The sequence below is a fragment of the Rhea americana genome, unplaced genomic scaffold (genome assembly GCF_003343005.1).
Source record: "Rhea americana isolate MKP2758 unplaced genomic scaffold, rheAme1 scaffold_12, whole genome shotgun sequence".
In the NCBI taxonomy this organism is placed as follows: domain Eukaryota; kingdom Metazoa; phylum Chordata; class Aves; order Rheiformes; family Rheidae; genus Rhea; species Rhea americana.
Genome location: NW_028185261.1, coordinates 7,239,163 through 7,262,227, shown reverse-complemented (window position 1 = coordinate 7,262,227; position 23,065 = coordinate 7,239,163). Strand labels below are relative to the sequence as shown.

General features: G+C 38.6%; 1 protein-coding gene across 1 annotated transcript in view; it reads left to right on the top strand.

Annotated features, from left to right (window-relative positions):
• RAPGEF4 (Rap guanine nucleotide exchange factor 4) overlaps window positions 1-23,065 on the top strand; it is a 193,067-nt gene that overhangs the window by 87,737 nt on the left and 82,265 nt on the right. The gene's annotated exons all lie outside the window — the stretch shown is intronic.

The window sequence follows — 23,065 nt, the reverse complement described above, 5'->3', positions numbered from 1 at the left end:
ACGTAATTTCATTGCTACTTTTCCTAAAGGTAGTGTGAAGATGAATAAATCCACAGATTCAATTTAAATTTCCTCTCTGGAAATGAGGAAAAGGCTATGTTCTAAAACTTGGGATAAAACCACAAGCCCTGAGATGGGCARTTCAGCATCAAAAGCAGGATATTAGGTTTGTGGTCATCTTAGCTGTGGCTTTACACGTGACCCATGCAGCTGCTGCACTGTTCGTTTGCTCTGTTTGCCTGCTTCTTTCTTTGTGATGCTYGGGCTACTTGAAAGGGCTTGGAGGCCAAATGCCTGTCCATTTTGGTACTCCAAGTCACAAGGACAGCCAGATCTTTCGATATGATGATATACTTTACAGAAAATGCTAGGACAGTCAGTACAGAGAGGGAGTAGACTTATTGCTGAGTTACCTAAAACACTACCAGAGTTCTTCATGCTGTATCAGTCTACAGGAAAATACTGTGGAACGGGGCATCAGGACAAGAAAAAGGGCCTAATTTGAATCTGTTCAGTTTAATTAGAGTTTGAAAATTTTTGATAGTGCTTTGTAAGGAGAAGAGACTGTCCCATTTCATGTGTACAGGTTTGGCATTACTACCCTTGCCTCTGTGAGTAATATGTAACAGCTCATARGAACTAGGATAACACACAAAGGGCTGCAGAAACAGTCTCTTTGTGTCTCTGAGTATGGGGCTCCTGAAAAGGTCTTTGACTAGATTTTTTTTTTCCCCTCAATAATTGCCTGCTGTTGACTTCTTTATGGAAACAGAATAGCGCAAAGTGTTGTAAAATAGAAGACAATCCCGAAGAATTAACATTATTTCCAAAGTAATCTTTTTTTCAAACAAGAAAGCTTCATGTAAGTGTCATACTCAGGTAACCTGTAGTGCCCAGATATTCCCTGCCCTGTGAGCAGGCCCAAGAGTAGCTGTGCCAGCTGCAGTCGGAGTGACTTTTTTTTTTTTTTTTTTTTTAAACATGCTCTGTGAAGCTGCAAGACAGACAATTGCAAATGGTTTCTAATCTGGGTATTCATGTGGGTACTGTCAGAGACAGTGAGACACTACTTACAAATTCAGGGTGGACAGGAGAGTCAATTGTTATTTAGCTTCTCTTTCACTGGAAAAGTGACATTRTTTTAATTAGAAGAAAGATTTTGCAAATGTGTCTTTAATCACCTTTATGTTACAGTTCTGGCTGATGAAATTGCTTTAGTGAGATACTCTGAAATGCAGTATGAAATACATGCAGTAGATACTYGTACTACTTGGAAGACCATTAGGCTGTTAAATGTAAGACATAAAGTCAACTTATTTTACCACTGGAAAGTAAAACGAAGCGCTCTGTTGCTTTTTAGAGTTTCATAGTGGTCTTTGATTACTTTTGCAGATGTCTAAATACATATGGTCTTGTGCAGAAAAATGTGGTTATTTTCTCATGTAGCAAAGAGGCTGACTGCAGTACTGGCTCAAGATTTTTCTTGCCCCTTTCTGGATATTCTTTCAAATTGCAGCCTGTTTTGCAGGATTTCTTAAAAAGCCACTTTTGTTCAGTGATCTTGTTGATGGTAGGGCCCCAGAGACATCTCTGCGGACCTGACGGAGAAGATAGCATGGTGGGCACAGGGGCAGGAAGAAACAGCTGGCAGGGCATAGGCTGTTGTTGCACAGAATGTTTCTTATTGTGGAGCCACAGCCTACAGCATTGGGCCATGTGAGAACATAYGAAGGGGTGAAACTGGATGTAATCTGGATTTGCCCTAATTCTTCACAAGGGAAATTCTGAGAAATACAGTTCGTAGAACAACATCACACCTCACCAATCAGTACCATCAGGCTCTGCTGGAAAATTTTGAAGCCAGGTGCATAGGTAATTAGATACTGATGAAAAATAAACTGCAAGAGGCAAGGAAGAGAATTGCAAGAGGATGTTGTTGAATAGCTACATCCATTTCTGACTTGGACTTCTTGAAGAGTAAATTAGGTAAAATTACCTCTTAGCATTTGAAAAGCTTAGCAGTTGAGAACTTGGCTGAAACAAGTCTTACTATGTTAGGGGAAAGAGCATTCCCAAAAATGATTGTTATCAATTTTATTTATAGTTTCAATATTTTTGAAAAAAGAACAATTCATAGTTTTTTTTTTCTGCAGCTGTGAAGATTTCTACAGCTAACATTAATGTCCCAGTGTGTTCATTCCAGGTGCATTCCTCTCTTAGGACTCCCTGGTTTTAGCTAGCAGCTTTGGTATTACTAAAATCAATGATTTCAATCACCTCTTGAAAAGACATTGAAGAGCCAGGAACCAATTTTCCATCAGTTCTGCAAGATTTATTTGAAACTTACCCCAGGGTTGTCAGAAAGGTGGTGGATCGTGGCTGCCCTGACCATTGTGTAACAGTGCCCCAAACCTGGCCAGCTGGCTGGTGCTATTTTTGCAGGTCTGCTCCTCCTGGAAATTTCTAGGGTTGACCACATGACCTAGTATTGAGACATGTGCAATAGGCCTACTTCTCTTTAACATTTACAAATTGAACTCGATATCAGCTGTATGTATTTTGTGCTCTTTCTTTCTTTAAATTATGATGGCATGCGGCAGCAGCAATAGCTCAGTGAAAATATATTTAGAAAAAAATGTGTATGGTAAATTAAATTATTGGTGTAACCTGAATTTCTAGTCTGCAGGTATGTTATGTTGAATTCTGACAGAAGAGAGGCCTAGGAAGCTACACTCGTCTCCTGAGGAGATAGTGCTGGTTCGCTAGCCAGGAGTTGCCCTGAAACAAAGTTGGCCCAGTTCTTACTACTTTGGAAAAGCCATCTTGTTTGGAAAAAGCATTTTAATTCTAAATAAAATATCGGGTTGACTTTTAGCTCATGAATAGCACTTTATTTCACTTAATAAATATCAGTACTGACAAGTAACCACATCATGTCATGACCTTATGTAAGCAGGTGGYGAAGTTCCAAGTTAATTTTCACTGTTATTTCTACAAGTGCTTAGGACAGGTTTTACAGGTATTTGATTCTTAGTTTGACAGTACATTTGCAGATCAGAACTGTGAAAGAAGCTGACCAATATCTCAACTGTATATCTGCTTTCGCGGATGCTGACAGCAGTTCAGGTACTTTGCTCCCAGACTCCTACTGAAGAGTTGGCCGCCTTGGGGTGCGTATGACAGCCAAGTATAGACAGACAACTGAAGAGCTAGAGTTCTGTGCAAAGGTTTGGAAAACAACATTGCTTTATTAACAGGGAAAGTTCAAAAGATTACAAGTCACTGGAAAACAAATGCCTTTACACATCCTCTCATCCTATTTGTGATCTCCAGAGCCTGCTGGAAAGGGATACCTGCCAGTGTACAGGCAGGGAAACAAGTTTTCTTCTTGCATTACTGGGCCGCTGATTCGGGCAGTTTCCTCTCTGCTTGAACATCAGRATGTGAAACACCAAATGCCTCATCTCCTGCAGTTTATAAACTTCTGATGCTACTGTAAGATCGCTCACTGCTCTGTCCCAGCAGGCAATTGCTTGCTCTTGGCATGTAATGTTGTTGCAAAGATGAACTTCTYCATTACGATTCCCTTTTTAAAGATTTCTTTTGTTTTAATAGAGAATCGTCTTTATTAAATAACCCTCTTTATGGAGTTACAGGTKTGATAAAGATAGGAGTTCATAACCTCAAATGGAAGACCCGAATTGTTGTGTGCTTCTTGTGGGATTAATAAGAGAGCCARTGTTTAGGTGACTGTATCTCTGAGTGCTTAAATATCTTTAAATTCTGCCTCTGGTGTCACTGAATGTCAGCGCTGCGTAGTTTCTGAAGTGCCTAAGTTGTTACTATAGATGGAGCTTGGTTACTTAAATCATTCTGGTGCTTTGGGAAATGTTGTACCCTCTACTTCTCTGCCAGTTGCATTGGGAAGATTATTTTGTTGCAGATGCTTTGTGTAGGCTATTACTCAAAATATTAACATTAGGAAGTGTAGGCTYCTGCCAGATTTCTCTTGACATTTATATTTTAGTGCAGAGAAAAGCAGATTGAGGTTCATCATTCAGTGTTTTGATGGAAGGCCCTGTCTCTCTCAGTGCTATGTTTCTGTACAGCAATCAAATCCCACATACTGTACTATATTCTGCAAAGAAATCTGCTAACCTTTCATTTAATATGTAATAGGCTTTATAGCCAGTGCTGCAGAGCCTTTTTTCCATGYAGAAGGATTTTCAGCTATTTTTTTCTGCTGTCTTGGTAAGATTTGCAATGGTTCTTTCTACAGTGCCAGATGATGTACATAAAACAGGAAATTATATACTGTTCTCTTGCTTACTGAGCAGGAGAGAAGAATTTACTTTTGAAATCTGGTTGGGAGAGSTTGCTAGAAATGCCAAGTTTAAAGAGGCAGATCAAGTGTGGGAGATGAGAAGGCAAGACAAAACTTGCCTGAATATGACAATGAATGCTAAATCTCAGCTAAAACACAGTTGATGTACTGACATAAAAGGGAATGTACTGAATATATAATCACTGTGGATTTATGCATGGGATTTTGTATTTTGAGATAATCAAATGTGTGGTTCTTTGTACATACGTTTACTGACACTGATGAGTATCTCTATGGAGTTCTAATGATCTGTATTTAAAGAGGTATCAGCCCAATTACGTACTGGTGTGCGCGTCTGTCTATTTCTGAAGGAATGCAGTATCAGAATAGTAATATTCTGGTTAGCACTTCTATGGTATCYTTAATCTACACAATTTGAARCATTTTACAAATATTAAGTACTTAATTTGATGGCATTCCACTGTTTTATGTTCACAGGGATGGTGTAAGAGTGATTGTAGAGTTAGAGTTCTGCATGAATATTGCTGGTGCACGACCGGTCACACTTGACCTGCAGGTGCTTTGCGTTTGGCCTCCTCCTTTTTGCTCTCAGCTATGAAGAGCAGTTGTTGGGCCAGCACACTGTCTAATAGCCACATGCCACCTGCTGCGTCTCAAGACATTTCTGTGTCTACAGACTGAGCTCTGCCACTGTGTCCGTGCGGGAAGAGAGTGTGTGTGGCCTGAACCACATGGCAAGGGCCCATCACAAAACTGGGCTGTGGTTGCTGTAGCTGCTGAGGTTTGACCGTCCCATTCAAGTCATGAGAATAGAACCTAAAGGAGCACGTGAAAAGTGGTATTAACTCTCATTAGTAAGCAAAGCCTAACATGTGGCATGAAGAATGGTAGTTCTAGGGAGATGCATCTCTTATCTTTCAGAAACTCTTTGTAGCTTTTTTTTTCTAGGCATAGCCACCTCAGGAGCTGTTCATATGCATGTGTGTTACTGTTCTTTGTACTGTTTGGGGCCATGGTGATAATCTAGATAAAATGTAGCTTTGTGCGAGTTAGAGAAAAGACAACTTATCTTTACCCAGACTGCTGCTCTAACAAAGTGTCAATTCAGTTCAAAATCTTGTAACTGATACCTTTCCTCATTAGAAACAGCCTTTCTGGCCAGCATCATCTCTTTCTGCTACCAGTATATAYTCTGGAAGCCTTTTCTGAATTAGCTCTCTGTTGCTGTAATTAAGCTGATATATGAGYATTATATGAGTTTTGTATCTCTTGGGAAAAAGTCACATTGGCATGAAATTGAAGTAACAAATTGGTGTATCAGATCCTTGGTTTCTGCCTGAGGCAGAACCAATCAACAGACCTGTACTGGCAGTGTTGAGATCTTGGTTGGGATTTTAGTTAATTCCCATCTCCTCTTCTGTGCTTACGGCTTTGTTAAAATGGCATCTTCAGACACTTGTAGCAATTCTGCATTTTTACGAGGCCATTTTTTTAMTCTATGCTGTTGTTAATGAAGTGATCCCTATTAAATATTCAGACACTAGCACTTTTTTCTATATGTTCTATATTTTCCTACTTGTTTCTGTTTTCAGGAAGGATTAGCTGAAACTCAAGCTAGCGTTAATGATGCTGACTGGGAATGTCATTCATTAGGTCTACAGGGCAATATACCCTGCTCTTTCTAGTCACATCAGATTTGTGGTACCTGTCAAGTTTGCTAAAWATAGGTGATATCGATGATGCAAAAACTTTGTGATTTTGCCATGAGAAAGGACTTGCCAGTGGCAAGACAGTGGCAAGAGCGTACCTATTTCGTGGAGCTTTGGTTTAGTACTTTTGGAACCTACCTACCTACTGTGATTTCCCACCTTATGGAGCTGAAAACAATTTTTGAAACTGTTATGGGATTCTTCTTTAGTACAAAGACTGTGGTGGTTAACACAAAGACTTATGTCCTGTGTTTATCTATTTCCTACTGGTATGGCAAGGCGATGAATCTCGTGAATAGAAGAAGTAAGAGTCTGGGACATAAGCGGAACATAGGCTGTCTGCATGTGGCCTTTTCCAAGGGTAAAATTCCCTCTGCAGAAATGAACAGCAAATCTCCTAATTACTTCAAGGTAGTCAGATTTCCTGTTTCCCAGCTGAATATGTCTTCATACAACAGCTTTGGTTCAAGTATCCATTGCAGTGAGTAAGTGCTGTACTTGGGAATATGGCAGAGCTCTCTTGAAATCTCGTCCTCTGTACCAATTAGTAGACAATATGCCTCCCTACAAGATGGCTAATGATCCTTTATGGTAAAGGAGCACTTCARCTGGTGTAAATCAGCGTCACTGAAACTAGTGAAAGTGTTAATTTTTATAAGCTGAGTATCAGTCTCAGCGTAGTTGTTTATAATGGGCTTGGCTTCAGCTCCACAGAAATTATACTTACATGAACACTCGAGGGAAAGAATGGCTACCTTATCTAAAAGCTATCAAAATTTTTATGGAAATCTGAAGTTTGTAAGTTGAAGGGACAGTATAATGTTAAAATTGCATCTGTGATGCTCCCTAAACAAGCAGCTAGCAGTATGTAGCAGAAAATACTTGTAAACTGAAAGCTAGCAAGTTAAGTACATCATGCATATGTCTACAGGTTACTTAATGCTGAATTCCCATCAGTACTACCAAAGGAGGACACACTAGACTACATTAAAAAAATAAAATTCATGTTACATGGAAAAATATTTTTGCYGTATTTCCAATGTGTTTGTTTTCATTGTAATACACTTTGCAAACTTGTTTCTAATACGGTTTTAGAACTACAAGTTAGCAGAATTACGTGAAATGGATTTAGATAGGAAGGCAGTATTTTTTCTCTATTAATGAAACCTTTCTTTAATGCTRCTTAATAATTACACTCGTGGCTTGGTGGATAATCTCTCTCTCTCATATGCAAGTCATTTGATTCCTCTGGTGCTTTGAAAGACTCAGAAGGCATGGACTTTAGCAGTGTGACTCATGCTGTAGCTTATTTTACTGCATATTCTATATAAAGACTTTCTTTGAACGGTGAGTGGCTACTCAATATCAAAGTGACAATAACAAGCTTTGTCTGTCTTGTTCGTTATAGAGGAAAAAACCTACAAAAATAGATTGGATTGTAGGTCATTGCAAATTAGCTAACCCTTCAATTAAGAAGTGCTCTAAGTCTAGTATTATCAGTGACCTTGTCTTGTCTTCTAGAAGGACTGAAGTCCTATCCCAGTGTAGCAATATACTTGCTTCAAGAATTAATAATTCTTCGTGCTCTCAGAAAAAAGATGAAGTGCATCAGATTACTTCTCAATAAAACCTCTCAATAAAACCTCTCATTCCTGTATAAGGAGCRTATAAGAATGTTTCTGTGTGTTTTTTGTCACTGCAATAGCAAGCAATGGCAGTGCATTCCTAAGCCAGAGCTACCTGTTTCAGGTGCTTACCACCTTCAACACTGATTTCCCCAAAACCCTGAGAAGTTGCAACTGTAGGACACTGGTGTATGGTCATAAGTTCAGATTCTTAGGAGAATTGCTAATAATAAGAATTGAAGTTACAAAATAAGGTTAGGATATAAAAAATAATCTCTGCCAATGAAGATGATTGAAAAGTTGTTCTGCGAGTAGAAGGAATGAAAAGCTTTGTTTTCTGGCAATTTAAATCTCTTACCTGCCCCAGATGCTTGCCGTCACTTCTCTGATGTATTTGTGTGACAGCGGACACAACGTGTGGTAGCTAGTTTGGAGTTACCCCATGCTAATGAGCCAACCAGTGTGCGTGTACTGGCCAGCCCGCCGGCTGTTGCCAGTGAAGTGGGCGACGGAGAGGACTGCCATTTTTTCCCTTAGTAACGGGGACCTCTGTTTGGGACCTCTACTATATTTGAGACCTGTCTTCTAGCTCTATTTTTTATTTAACTTCTAAGATGTTATTTGACCCCTCTTTCAAATCTGGTTAAAATTGTCCACTGGGAACAAAAGTTACTATGAAGAAGGGAAAAAATGAAGGATTTACTTGACAGGCAAATTAGTTGCTTTTCATCAGCAAAGCAGGCCAWCTTTTTGTAACCAAAGTTGAGTTCAGGAGGCACTGGCACGCTGTTGCCACAGTTATAAGCACAAAGAATGAGTAAAGTTTATCKGAGTACTCTTGTAGTGAGAAGGCTGAGGAAATTATCAGAAACTTTTCAATGTAAGAGAGATTAACAGGAAAAAATGCTCTCTGCACAATCAGAGTCAAGATTATTTACTACATTATTTACTGCATTTACTTGCATTAACAAGGCCTTTTGAAAAAGAATTTTGTAACATCCTTGTTGAATCTCTGAATTTTTAAAATGCACTTGTGCAATATAAATTTTAACTCGTTCATTTTCATTTGAAAATCTACTGGAACAGTATGAAATCATAGTGCAGTAACACTGTACAATAATATTTTTCCTCCTCTACTGATATTGAATTTAGTTTGCTGTCTGTGTAAAAGCAGCATGTTTATCTAGTACTGCTGTTTGCTTTGTGTAAACATTACCCCTTTACTTCTGAAGGTTTGGAACAAGAGCAGCCAGGGTTCRTAAGAAGCAGGTGGCGGACCCTTCCCAGCACAGCCTGATGGAGCTGTGTTCCTACCTTTATGTCATCCTTTAAAGAAAGAACTGAAATATGATTCCATAAAGGAAGAGCTAGAAATGCAAAGATATCTGAGAAACAAACAATTGAAAGCAATGAACTAGAAAGATGTTTTACTTTCAAAACTAATTATCTACTGTATGTTTTGTCGGTATTAAATCTACCCATTTAGTGGGGCAGATTAAGATTTCAATATGCTGTTGAAGTTATTTTTAGCAGTGTGAAAGGTGGGTTCCCAGAAGAAGTGACTGTTTGCTGTAGCCAGAGTGGATGCAAAAGTTCAGAAAATTGATTCAGTTCCTAGTGAATTTGCTATCAAATCCATCATTTTTAGAGCTAAGTGTAAGTTTTAGAATATACTTCTAAAGGCCAAGTCTTTCAGAATGGCAAACTGAACCCTGCACCGCATCTTTTAGCCAGTTCCACAAAAGTGGCCTCTCCCCGGGAGGYGAGTACTTGGGCATTTGTGCTGACAGACTAGATGCTCTCACTCAGCAAATTGTTGCTGGAGGATTCTCAGTGCTCGAATCAGCTTTTCTCACTGCCTCCCAGATGCAGAATTTTCTTGCCAAATTGCCTCGTAAAATTGCAGTGTTGTTACGCATGTAGTAGATGGCCAGGTTTAATGGTCTGTTGGTGAGTCTTCAGCGGACCCCTTTCCCTTTCTCTTCCTGTTGATTGTTTACTGTTTTTCGTCACCGTCATGGGTGACGTCCTTCTGTGTAACCATGGAATAGCAATGTCCCTTATGAGTCCGGTTATGTCAAGTTTAACCTCTGAGCCAGTGTTGGCTTAGTTTGTCTTTACTAATTACCTCCATTTTTGGCAGTATAGTTTTAGTGCAAGGATGTAACAAATGTCAATCTTCCAAATGGGAGAGTTTTTTGTAAAGTGTTTCTGATTCAGCTTCTGGATGTCTGTCCTAGGATGGAGGCCRAAGATGTGAATATCTTGTCCTCAGTTTTCTCATGCTCAGTCTCACTTTTTTTTCTTTATTTGAACAAAAATTCTTGGTGAAGCATCCAATTCTCCCATTTAATTAATTTGTGCCATTCTGCCTGCTTGCATCCTACCTCTGAGTGCACGGGGAGGAGGAGGGAGAAAGCTTTTTTTTCCTTTCTTTTTTTCTTTATATAGAATTTAGCAAAGCTGTATCCCAGTCAAGCTGACTTCGGGGCACTGTTGGATAGAAGAGATTGATTTGACGTCATACTCTTTTCCTTCCATTCTTCTTTTTCCGGAAGTAATTTTTCTTTTTTGACTTAATTTAATACTTTACCCTTCATTATCTTGTGAATTCTTTTCATTTTATCACGTTCCTTATGCTTCGTTTTTCTCTTTCGGTCATTTGTTGGCTGAGCATTAATTTCTCTCTTAGTGTTTTATCCACTTAAATCCATAGTGCATCCTCATTATTGTGGCCATCTGCATATCTCAAGTGCTGTCTAGTCATAAATGTGACAGATCATCATGAAATGAAGGCTGGTATGAGGAATGAAAATCAGAGTGTCTATGTTTTGTGGTTATATATTGCACTGTGAAAGAAACTCCTGTTGAAAAAATGAAATAAAACAAAAACCCAAGATTCTCAATGCAGAATTCCTTCCCACACTGAAGTGTTTGCCTAGTCARACTAGGCTACATGCTCGATGCTCAAATTAATCTGCAAAAAACCACAATCTGAGTAATTTTAAAATGGTAACCAAATGGATTTGTAGTATTCTTGCCAGGCTCAATTCTTTTGGGAGAATGTTATATAATTTTTATATTCATGCCACTTCTCACAGTCTCAGATGACTTTTGATTTTTGAGGCAATTTGAACTCTACTGGGATTATACTATTTTAATCCTTTAAATCTCGGATTTTCTATCCTTTTTTTTTCTAATTTTGTTTATAGTTGATATCACAATGACACACAATGAAAAAATAACAGACACAAATAGTGATTCACTGTGTAAAATAGAAATTAAGCTTGTGATTGGAAAATTTGCATGCTTGCAAATGCCCACATGCCTGCTTTGTAAGTTTCATGCTGTATTCTGTGCTGATGTTCGTCTGGATCTGCAGAAGCCTTAAGCTTAAACTGTCTCAAAGACAGGCAGGTTTAATGAGCCTAGAGTCTGTCTACTGTGAAATTGCTTATCTGTTTCTGATATCAAGATGTACTTGAAGAAAACTAGTAGAACTGCTTTCTTCAGTGACAGCAAGAGGAAAGACAGGGGTTCATTTATTGAGCATGTCCATGGGCTACTTCGCATTTTCTCTTCCCATTTCTTTTTGTTCTTTAGTGTATCATCACCTTGGAAATCTATCCACTCCTTGTAGTGTCTCTCCTGTTCAGGGAACTGTGGCGTCACCCTCTAGACAGTCCTCCTTAACATTTTATCTTTCTTAAGATTTTCTGTTGTTTCRCAAACCGCATTTTGAGACAAGTTGGGTTTTTGTTGCCAGACTCGTAACTTCATGGCTTTTTTGACTCTGCTCCTTCTTAAGTAAAGGAGCTTCTGTGTAGACTGTATATTCCACTCTGTTCCTGCCCTTCACATAATTCCTCCCTAAAGCATGTTCATTTCCTTTCTCTTTTTGTTTCTTATTACTTTTTCTTACTTTTCCAACATTTATAACTTTCAGTAGGACTTTCTTCCTTTGTCTCCATCCCTTGTTGGCTGCTGTCTTGATGAGTGCTGAAAATGTTCCTAGGGCTGAGAAGAAATGAGTAAAGTTAGTTTACATTTTTACCTAAAGAAAAATAATTTGAGAAGCAGCCTGCAGGAAGGTGCTGGAGGTTACAATTCTAGAGCAGCATTTGGTATGCTGGCTTTTCTGTCTTGGTGGAGAAGATTGCTGGGTAAATAAAATATGTTTGGTTTGAGGAAGTTGCTTGTGCTGACTCCAGTGAAAAACCTTGAAACTGCCTCATCCAAATGAAGTACGGCAGTTACGTTGCACGTTGTTAATGCAGTTTGCCTAATGCCTGTGTTACAGCACAGCTTGAATCACTTTATTAATGTTGTTCACATTGTAGTGTAAGCAGAGTTTATCATTCTGACCCAATATGTCTTTGCCTTGTTGGATAAGGWGCTGTTGTGCTGTTGGAGAGACTCTGCTCCGCAGGTCTTTATAGCAAGCTTCAGATACGATGGTGATCAGGTGCCAGATTGTGAGTTTGGATGTAAGACAGTGCAAGCAAAGGCTGTGTTACAGAGTAGCTGAAATACTATTCTGAACACAAGTGGAGGAAGTACCCTTTGGATTTGGGCATTTGGATTCGTGAGAAATTTGTCCTGGCAAGATAATTCCAGTGGTGCCATGGCATTGACTGCTGGCTGAGGTGGGAGGCCCAGGTATTTTGGGGTCCTGTTAAGTGATATTAATCTGATTGTGAGTGATTTTCTGTGTCAGAATGCACTGTTTTTCTTGCACTAGAAAGATCAGACTGTTTTCAATCATAATCTCTGAATTGTAATTATTCAATTTGTCTTTAGGTTTCTCCACTTTCTTATTTTGGACTGTGCTTGTTTTGATTTCACAGCAGTGTTACTAAGAGAGCTGCACAAGCTGCTATTAAAGCAGCTTACTCTGTAATCTACATAGTATTTTTAAAAGCATTGAAGCATTGAAGCTAATGTTGTAAGGGAAATTCCTCTGTATATTTACTTATTTGCCAAATATCACAGTTGCTATTAGGCACAATTGTAGTGGAAACAATCACTTTGTACTATTATCCCTGGAATAGAAGGCTTTAATATTAGAAGGGTGCTGGAAGTTGTTATGTACCTGTTTCTGTGAGAAGCAAAGGCCCAGTGTTGGAATGACCCTACTGAACTCATTAAGAAGGTTATACTGATTTTAGAAGAATTAGTATTTAATCCAGAGTTTCCTTCTAGATGAAAACCCAAACTTTCTAGAACAATGTACTTCTGTGCTTAGGGTTTATAAGTGTGAAAAGCAGAGATACAGTTCAGCTCACCATTTTGCTTTTTATTTGTTTCAAATCTCCATTTAAAAAATGTAAGAGGGAGGGAAGAAAAGTGTCTTTATGCATAGTGGATGAAATTCAGAGCTGCACACAGTGCTAGCACAAGGCCAGTGTGCCATTTAAGTCACACTGAAAGCCTATTTTTAGGATTTAAGCACTGCATAGACCTTGTGTTGACCTTATAGAATTTCAGTACAGAGGAACATGACTTCAGCCCTCTGCTAGAGTCCAGCCTGCACTGCAAGGTTTGCTGCTTTTCTCTGTCTTAGTGATACCTAGTTCCACAAACATTTCTTCAGACAAAGCCTTTTGTACCATACTCATGCAAAGATATATTGGTCATGTGAGTCAGGCCTTCTGCATTTGGGAGGCAGCAATGTCAAAGTGGATCAACTTTGTTTAGAGGCTCTTRCTGACTTCTGTAGTGCTTCTCTTTGCTTTTTGCTTGCTATGAAGATGTGTGATCAGAAATAAGACATATATTGCTGCAATTACAGACTTTATTGTTCTGTCAAAGCACTTAGCCAACATAAACCTMTTCCTGGTATGACCTTTTTTTTCAACTGAAGCTCTGCTCTGCAAAAATGCTAAGGATCAGTTCAGAGAGAAGCAATGGAAGAAGTAGTGTAGGAGGTGACCAGTAGATGAAGGTGAAGTAGGTGAAGGACCTGAGAACCACCAGCTTCATCCCTGTATTTGCAAGTGTCTAATCATCTGCCTGAACACAGCCTTCTTGAATAGCACACCCACCTTGCGCTCACCTGAAGGAGGGCACTTTGGTACTCCCATCAGTAAAATAGTGTATCTGAAAATAGAAAGTGTGACTGCCCAAGGCTAAAAGAAAGGCAAAGGCTTTTGTGCTCAGAACTTTAGGCAGTTGTTCTTGGAATAGGTTTCCCATGTGTAAATGGTGTATGTGATGCTGTCAGATTTTGCCACATCTAAGGACTGTCCATGTGGATTTAAAGGATGACCATGGTGGGAAAAATGATTATCTTAATATAGTGGGKTTTTTTTTAATAGTTCAGCTTTTTGTTTGTTTTCAAGTCCTGTCGACTGACTTCACTAATACAGATGCAGGTTTGCRTTTGTTGGCTTTGCAGAACAGTTTGAAGGGGAATGAGGTTCCATTCTGCTGCTTGCATCATTCAGTAAATTCCAGCTAAGATGTGATTTTCTGCATCTCTCCTAGAAGTGATAATGAAAGAGGAAGAAAGGAAAACACAGCTTGATTTTCTGATCTTGTGCTGAATTTGAAGTGTTGGCGCTGATAGATATCATCATCTGATTTTAAAGTGAACAAATTCAACATACAGAGATCACTGTAAGAAAATACATATGGAATTGCCTGATGCTCTTTTTCAGCCACTTCTGAAAGCTTAAACTTCACATTAAAGAGAGATGAGTCACTACCAGTTTTTTAATATAAGTACATTATATGGCACGCAACTGTAGTGAAAGAAAATACATAAATCAAATGGACGCTGTGTTCTTTCTTATGTATATATTTTGTCTTCCTTTAAGTACGTACAGTCTTTCTGATTCCTGCCCACCAACTCCTAATCCCCACCCTAGGTACATTTCCTGCGTGGATTCCTCTAGGAAGCAAAATGAAAGAATTGCATGATGTCATTTCTATATTTAAATTAGATGGAGCAGAATAATCTGTGTAATTTATTCARTCATTGCTCATGCTCTAATTTCCTTGGATTTGATTTTTGCAGTGTAGTCTTATCTTCAGGTCTCTATCTGGTAGCCAAGTCTGCTACTTGGCACGATTTCAGTGAGTGGGGTGCAATTTTGTTTTCAGCTAAAACCCAAAAGGATTCTGTGATCAAGCAAATTCTGCACACAGAGCTTTTCAAGCACAATAAATTGATTTAAGCAGGAATGTGACAGAAAAATATATGCCTTCAAAACAAAGAGGCAAAATAAAATCTAAAGCCTAGTTGATTAGAGCCATGCAGGAACATTTGGAAAATGGTAAATAGATAAATAAATGGAAAAGATGCAGATTCATGTAGTATTGTATAGAATATACTAATTCTGGGATCAGGATTCAGCAATTTCATTACAGGCATTTCCTGTGTATATTTTATCTAAATATGACTAAACAGTACTTCAATTCTGCTATTTCAGGCCTTATCTATCTCATTTTAATGACTTGAGTACACTAATATATATAAAACAGTCTCTGTTCTGTAGGATGCATGATAAGACATTCAGTCATATGTTTTATTTAATCTTTTCCCATAATACATAGAAGTGTTTTATATTGGTTCGTTATTATCTTTTTCCAATTTGTCTTTATTCTTTCCTTTCAAAATACTTCAATTTTGTTCYATTACCTGTACTTGAATTATACTGTGTGAATCACAAAAGCAAGAAGAAACAATGTATTTAATAATATTCAGGATACTTAAGGTATTGYCCATCCTAATCTGTACATTTATGCAGTTTTTGCATGGAATTCCCCTTTGCACTGAGGTAAGACCACCCTGCAATATTCTGTCCTGCTATATATGTACTTCATGACTTGAGCCCGAGTTCCAATGCAGAAGTATACAGTGGGGTGATGCAATCTGTGGGTCATGTTCCTAATGAAGCCTGTCGTCTTACCATGCAGAAGGGAATGGGTCACTGTACCTCGCACTAGAGTGAGGCATTAATCCCATGCAGACATAACTGCAAAAAGCGCTTTACCTGGAAGGCAGCTAASGCCACCAGTCAGCCAGCAGCATCATCCCATAAGAAGAGAGGCAAAGAGCAAAAAGGAGGTCAGATCTTCAGAGTGGGGGAAGTGTGTGTTAGGTTCAGCAAGCTCCCACAACCCAAATGTTCCCCACAGGATTTGGGGGCAGACCTAACCTTGGCAGACCTATGGCTCGGACATAAACCACTGTGGGCAAGGGGCTAGTGTTTTCTTGGTCTGGCTCAGAGAGAGCTGAGGTCTTGTCAGATTGTTCAACTGTGTTGAACATGAAGTTGTTTTCAGTCAGCAGGATTCCTACTTGTCACTTGCTACTGTGCGGCAGTAATGTGACATGTGCTGAGCTTTTTTTTTTTTCTTTTTTTTTTTTGGAAATATGGGAAAGAACTACTGTGTTTAAACAAACGTTTGCATTTTCCTTATGAAGCGGAAACGAGTGGCGATGGATGGCGGTGGCCCGGCAGGCACTCGCAGGGCCGAGCCGGCGTCTCTCTGACCTTCTTGTGTTCTGCAGTTCAGGTTTTGAAGTAATTCGAGTGGAGTTGTGACCAAGAGAAAATTACCAGGTATCCTGCTCTCTGACCAAGAGAAAATTACCAGGTATCCTGCTCTCTGCCTGGCTGAGCTTCAGGCAAACCAGAGCACGCCAAAAACCTTTGACTAGATGTATAAAATGTAATAAAAATATGAAATCATGAAGAAATAAGGATCCAAAGGGTTCTATAACATCGACTTCTTTCTCATGTTTTCAGAAATATTAACTTCTATGAATATTAAATTATATTAAACTATTAAGGCATTCATTTTTATTAGTGATTAATACTGATACATTTTTAAAAGAAAGTGCTAAATTAATACATCTGAGTTTAATTAAAGTTTATTAAATTCTGACACTAGTGTTAAATTTCACTCTTGAGCAAGTCTGCTAGCGACAGTATGATTATACAAACCATGTTTATTTAAAAGAAATAAGTAATACTGTATAAACGGTAGATAAAAATACATGTGGTGGCTGAGAATTTATAGAGGAACTGAATCTCATCATTTTTGAAAATCAGGCCACTTATTTTAATTACTTAAGTCAGAATTTAGGAACTTAAATATTTGCATTCATTTTGTTTATTTCCTTTTAATTTTGGCCTTACTTTTATGACACAGCATCAGTTTCCTAATTCTAGATATCTGAAATAATTGACAGTTAATATCTGCGAGTATTTTACCTTCCTTAAGCAAATTCAGGAAAAGAAAGATTTATTTAATTATATAGGGCTTTTCCACGGTAAGAGAAACCCCAAGACTTTATGCCCTACCCTGTCCTCTGCCGAGCAAAACCCTTAATGTATTATCAAGGGATGAAACTTGGCTGATGGGTCAACCTTTTCTAGAAGAGAAAAAAAAAACAGAAGCAGCAGCCTTGCTGGCTAGCAAGCTTGGGAGCAGGGCATAGAGAAAGGATTGTTAATAATAACCTTTCAACAGTGTTCTTTTTGTTTTACTGACAAGTTATGTGTTTATTAATCTCAACAAGTCCGTCTCGTGGGACAGGGAAAGACGTAGTCTGTTCTCGGAGGATGGTTAACGTGAGGACAGCAGGCTGCCTCTACCAACCCTTCCGCGCAGTGAACCAAGCCACGTGACTGAAGACCAAATTTTGATWGTGTGTGTGTATAGAGAGACAAGGGCTTTAGGCAAGGAGTTTTCTGGAAGAAAAGAAGTTTTCTGGAAAGAGAAATGTGTGAAAGATTATTCTTTATAGATCTCTGCAATTGCAAAAATAAGAAGGCTCCTGTGCATCCAAACAGTCCAACTACAGAGCCAGCAGTCTAACTACAGTCCGTCTCCTGAAAACTCAGAAAGTTCCCTGCAGCTGGAAAACAAGCAGTCTGAATAAGAGCTTACGATGTTATTTTACGTCTTGGCAGAAAGATGGCCGTCACCCAAAGTTCCTTCACTGAGAAATTTAGCAGAGCTTTTGAACTTAGAGTGTATGGCAAGCCAGGACAGTATGCTTTAAAACAACTACATTAAGAAACAGCAGGGTTAAGGATATCTATCTTAATTGGGTTACACAGGGAAAAACAGTGATCTGAAACTGAAAAACTGAAGGAAAAGCTGTTCTGAATATACAGTAATATATTTATGTTATAATTATAGAATCATAGAATAGNNCCTTCCAAGTGAAATTTATAAAAGTATCTGGGCAACTTCGCCATGTTATTTAGCTGCCTGGGCTGCTCTCTTTGCAACCTCACTGAAGAACTGTGTTTTGAGATTAATGTTTGTGGACTTGTTCTAGAGTGATTTGATCTAAATAACATTTTGTAAGTAAACTTGGCTTATTCAGCAGCTGGGAGAAAGACACTGAATGTGCAGTGGGATGGCTCTGTTACAGCTCATGGATCAGAGTGTCAACCTATGGCTGGAAGTGTGGGTGGCACTAGTAGCTCTCTGGGCCAGACACCTCATGTAAATCTCTAATTATGATTTAGGCCAGTTACGCTCTAGCCCTGTCAGGAGACAAAGTTTTAAAGAGTTGATGCTGAGGAGCAGTATTTCAAATCCTGAAAGCTTACTCTTATCCCAATATSGTTTTGGTTGCTTATCACAACTCTAATTTAGGGTTCTGTTGAAGTGATAGATGTTATGCAGCAGCTTCAAACAGGGGTTTACTACCCAGTGTTGTACAGCCATGGGATAGGTCCCTTCTATGATTCAGCTAAGTGGCACTGACCTGAAAGGGACAGAAATTTCTGATTAAGATTTCATAGGAGAAATACATTTACTAATTGATAAATAYTCTGACAAGGCAGTATCTGAAATCAGAAAAGTATCAGTGAGTTTTTTGTGGGTTTCAGCACATAATACTGGGCCATGGCAAACATGTTTGGTTTTTTTCCACTTTGTTTCACTTTATTTTTTAGTGAAATTCTGTAAGAATATTAGGCAGTTTTTACTGGAAAACACTAAGGAACAGTAGGTAAGTGGCTTGAGATTTCACTTGCCAGGTAGTTCAGTGAAGAATGTTCTTTGCCTTGGGTCTGAATGCAAAGACCTAGATGTAGASACAGCAATCTGTGCTTGATTTTGGGGTGAAAAGAGGGGCCAGAGATCTTCTGGGGCTCCTTCCTATCTCTCAGTATTATTCTGAAGAAAAGAGTAGAAGAGACACTGTACTGTGCTGAGCTCAAAAGAGACATTATTCATGGCTAAAATGGTATGACTGGCACAGCCAACTCACAGGAAGAACAGAGCTGTACTGAAAGCATCAGTGATCAATTATTTAGTATCTAAAGAAAATAGAAAAGCTGGCCCACACTGTCAAACTACAGCTTATATCCCCCAAGAGAAACCATGATGGGAGTATGGACCGATTGCACAGGAGGGTTGCAGAACTCAGGTAATAGACAAAATACAGTGACTGATAAAATAGTTACACAAGGGTTTGAGAAATGTATATGGAAAGGCCACCTTGGTGTTTGGCCTAGGATTCCTAGAACAGATTAATTATTTGTGTTACTTTGTATTACTTACAGTCTTTTCTCCTATCCATGGTAGTCGTCGAAACAGTCCTAGGTGACCCTGCTTGAGCAGGGGAGTTGGACTAGATGATCTGCAGAGGTCCCTTTCAACCTTACTGATTCTATGATTCTGGGAGATAGCTAAAGTGCATCTGGACAAAAGTGTCAGTATGTATTGAAATTTTTGTGGGAGAATTTTAAAGCAGAAGAACAGAGAGCCTGTATTCAACCAAGCATCTACTGTAATCTCCAAAACCTTCTCCAATGTTACAGGACACCCACCTTTTAGTACCTTGCTTTGTGTAGGTTTGCCTCAGCACAGGGTAGTGTCAGAAGGCTCCTAATGCTGCATGCTGTTTGCTGACTGGAGAGCTGTTGCACTTAGGAGCATATCTGATGTGGAACCTGGCTTCAAGATTTTTATGCCCAGGACGTCACTCCTTCATCAGTCCAAGTCCTTCCTATTAGATTGCTGTGGTTTTGCTGCCCAGTGCACATGGAAAGGAACGCAGGATCGTACACTGCCGCACATCCAGCTGGCATTTATTGGAGTGTTTGCATTGTACAGATCACTTCTTGTTCCTTCTTCCCCTGCCTCTATTTGAGTATTAGTTCATACTTACTAACTAAAAAGATGTATTTTATATACCTTATGTGCACTGGAAAAGTTTATAAGAGACTGACAGATGGCTTGTGTGAGTATTGCAGTAACTGCCTTTCTAAACTTTATTATATAAAATTTTTTACCAAATAATGTTCATGRTGTGGAAGGAAATATGCTGTAGTCATGAAAACCTCTGAGATTAGTCACCAGCTACCCATGTGAAGGGACATGCTGAACACACTTAAATGAGTGGCTTTAAAGTTCGTAGCATGAAAACTCAGCCACRGCACATCCCCAGTCAGGGAAGCGTGTTACCTTCTTTCTTACTTTCCCCTCGCRCCATTCCTCATTAGCGCTCTTCTGTGGTTTAGGCTGTAGCAGTGACTGAAAAGGTTGTGTTAATTTCCACCACTGTGTGGATATAATTTGGTCAGTAACTGGAAGAAAAAACCGCTATCTTTATTACTAGTGSTAACTGTCGCATTGGATGCAGAAGGTGCCAGATCTTTAAGCTATTGCACGGTAGAGTTTGTAAATTGGTACAACTGAAGACACAATGAATAGGTCACTGAGTGTAGTTGTAAAACCTGCTGTCCTGTTGGATTTACAGCTCTTAAAGACTTCTGGTAATAAACAAGYTTAAGATGATTTGAAGGCTGTTGTTGTCTTTCACAAGGAGAGTCTTTCCAGAGTTCATAACACCAATGGAATGCATTCGCAAATGCTTTTTGTAAATATTTAGTCTGTTAATCTTCATGATAATTTTAAATGCCACCTACCARTTCAGTTTTGCTTATTGCATTTTCTTTTCTTTTACAGATGTTATGGTAGTAAGATAGGTCTCACACTCAATGCTGCATTTTCCTCCTCATCTCAACTTTGAGGGATACCCTTCTTGGAACTTCATTACTYCATTTGATGCTGTGAATCTTTATGCAGTGGTTCTATGTCTCTCTTTCCATACTTTCCTAGAAAACAGTAATCTGGCTACTCTGCAAATGAGGGTCCTTTGACATTTAATTTGACTGATGAGCTGGCACAATTTTAGGTGTAAATTGTACCTCCTATGTCAATCTGCACCCTACAGAGGTATTATCTTCACAGGAGACCGTGTGAAAGCAGTCATATCTGTCTTTCCTCAAGATAGCCRTATATAAAAGGTTGCTTAATCTATGCTGAGGTCCCAGCAGGAGTCTGAGCAAGTGAGCTTTCTGGAGGCATGTCTTGAATTACCTCTTCTGGTGAGGCTGGCTGAATTCCTTCCTAGGCGGTGCTGCTCACGAGACTGGCTGTACCAGTCTCCTAAATAGACGTATCCCATGGTCTGCGTCTAGGACTTTGTGTGGAAAATGGCAGAATTTTAATCTCTGGTAGCCTATGCTGTTGTTCCTTGTGAGTGTTGGCACCCAGAGCCTGAGGTAAGGCTGAATGTGGTTAGGTGCCCATGCAAACAAGGAATCTTCAGGTATCCCTAAACTCTATGGGATATGAGTGCAAATAATATGGCATATAAAAGAGCAGTAGGTGTACAAGGCTGGAGAGTAGATCTGTGCCTATTGGTGAAAATCAGACTGCATGCAAAGGTAGGTAGTGTGGAAGTTTTTTAAAAAAATAATAATAATTAAAAAAGGCAAATTTCTCCAAGAACCCTAAAATGTCAACTTTTTATAATACCTTTTGGTATCACTGCTTGRTGGCATGCAACTACGTCTTTTTTCTTGTGGTTGATACCTTATGTTATACAGGGCAGTTATGTTATAGAGCCAAAAGAATTGTGTTTTAGCAAAAGTGTGGAACTGTGCACATTTTATCCTTAATGTCGGAGTTTTACTGCTTTAAAAGTCATATATGCATTTGTACCTGTGCCTATAAGACTTCTGTATGCATTTTTATTAAGTTAGGCCCCCATGCAATTTTGTAGTATGATGTATTTTGTATGGTATATTTTATGTTTCATTTCATGAGAAGAATAGTCAGAAAAGTCTTAGAGAATTAATCAGCAAGGCAGCTGCTGTGCTGTACACGAGAACAGTGAACCCKGCATAGGAAATACATACATTTGAAAAGTTAGAAGAGAGAATTACCATCACCCTACAATCTCAGTTCCTTATCAAAGTGAATTAAATGTTTTGGGACTAATAATTTATTTTTTGGAAAATGTTGCTTTGGGGAAAATAAAATGGATATCTGAGTATTACCCAAAAGGTTAGGAACAAAGAAAAAAAATTCTTTGTAAAATTTGATTTTGTCATATCCCAAATTAAACATTTCAATTTGCCATTCCAAGATCACATTTCAAGACCAAATTCATTTAAGTTGCATGTTGATTTTTCTTTATTTTAAAACTAGAACAGAACATTCATCTATTGTTTGAATAAAAAGATTTCAACACCTTGTGATATATTTGCCTATGTTTAATTTTGTCGACTAAAATGGGTATTTCCCCTGCTTTACRTGTTTGATTTACTTGTTGAACTGGGCAAATAATTATTTGTCACGTTCTCCCTCTTGCTGAGTTCAGTGGAAGTTCCAGGCATAGGACTGGATACAAAATACGGGGAAGTGAACAGCCTGGAAAGCAAAATAAGAAAGTTTTACCCCCAAGTTAAGTAACATTTATTTTTTGTGACTGAAGCACAAACATTTTGCTCCTACGAGTTTTCARCTGGATTATGGGTGAGGTTTAAATAATATGTTGCTAAGCTTTAGCATGTAATAGCTTGTCTAAAAATAGGATTGGATTATTAAGATTAATGTACTCTTTGTAGCTTTTGTTATTATTTAGAATGCAAGGCGTTCATTCTTTAGTGCCACAATTGATGGTGTTTTAATATCCATTTCCCAGGAAAAGAAATGCTGAAAGGATAATTTAAGTATCCGTTAAAATCCAGTAGTCAACATTTTTAAAGTGAATACATCAAGATAGTCCTATAGAGCAAAGGATAAAGCTTTTTAATTAAAATTGTTCTATGAGCGAAGTTTTGTGCCTCAGTTTTTCTGTATGCTTAGTTGAAACCTACTTGACTTTAAACTAGTAGTTTGTTCTTGTTCAGCACGTTCTGAGGACTACATGACACATTTTATTTACACTAGTCATTAGTATCCTTATTGCACAAGTTTATTTTATGTCAGTTCTAAAGGGGAGCTAGAGCTGTTTATCCTTAAGTGTGAGAGCAATATGATGTGATTGAAAACACAAATATCTCACTTATACATTGAATGATTTCTATTTAATAAAAGGGCATTTTTTCATTGGTGCT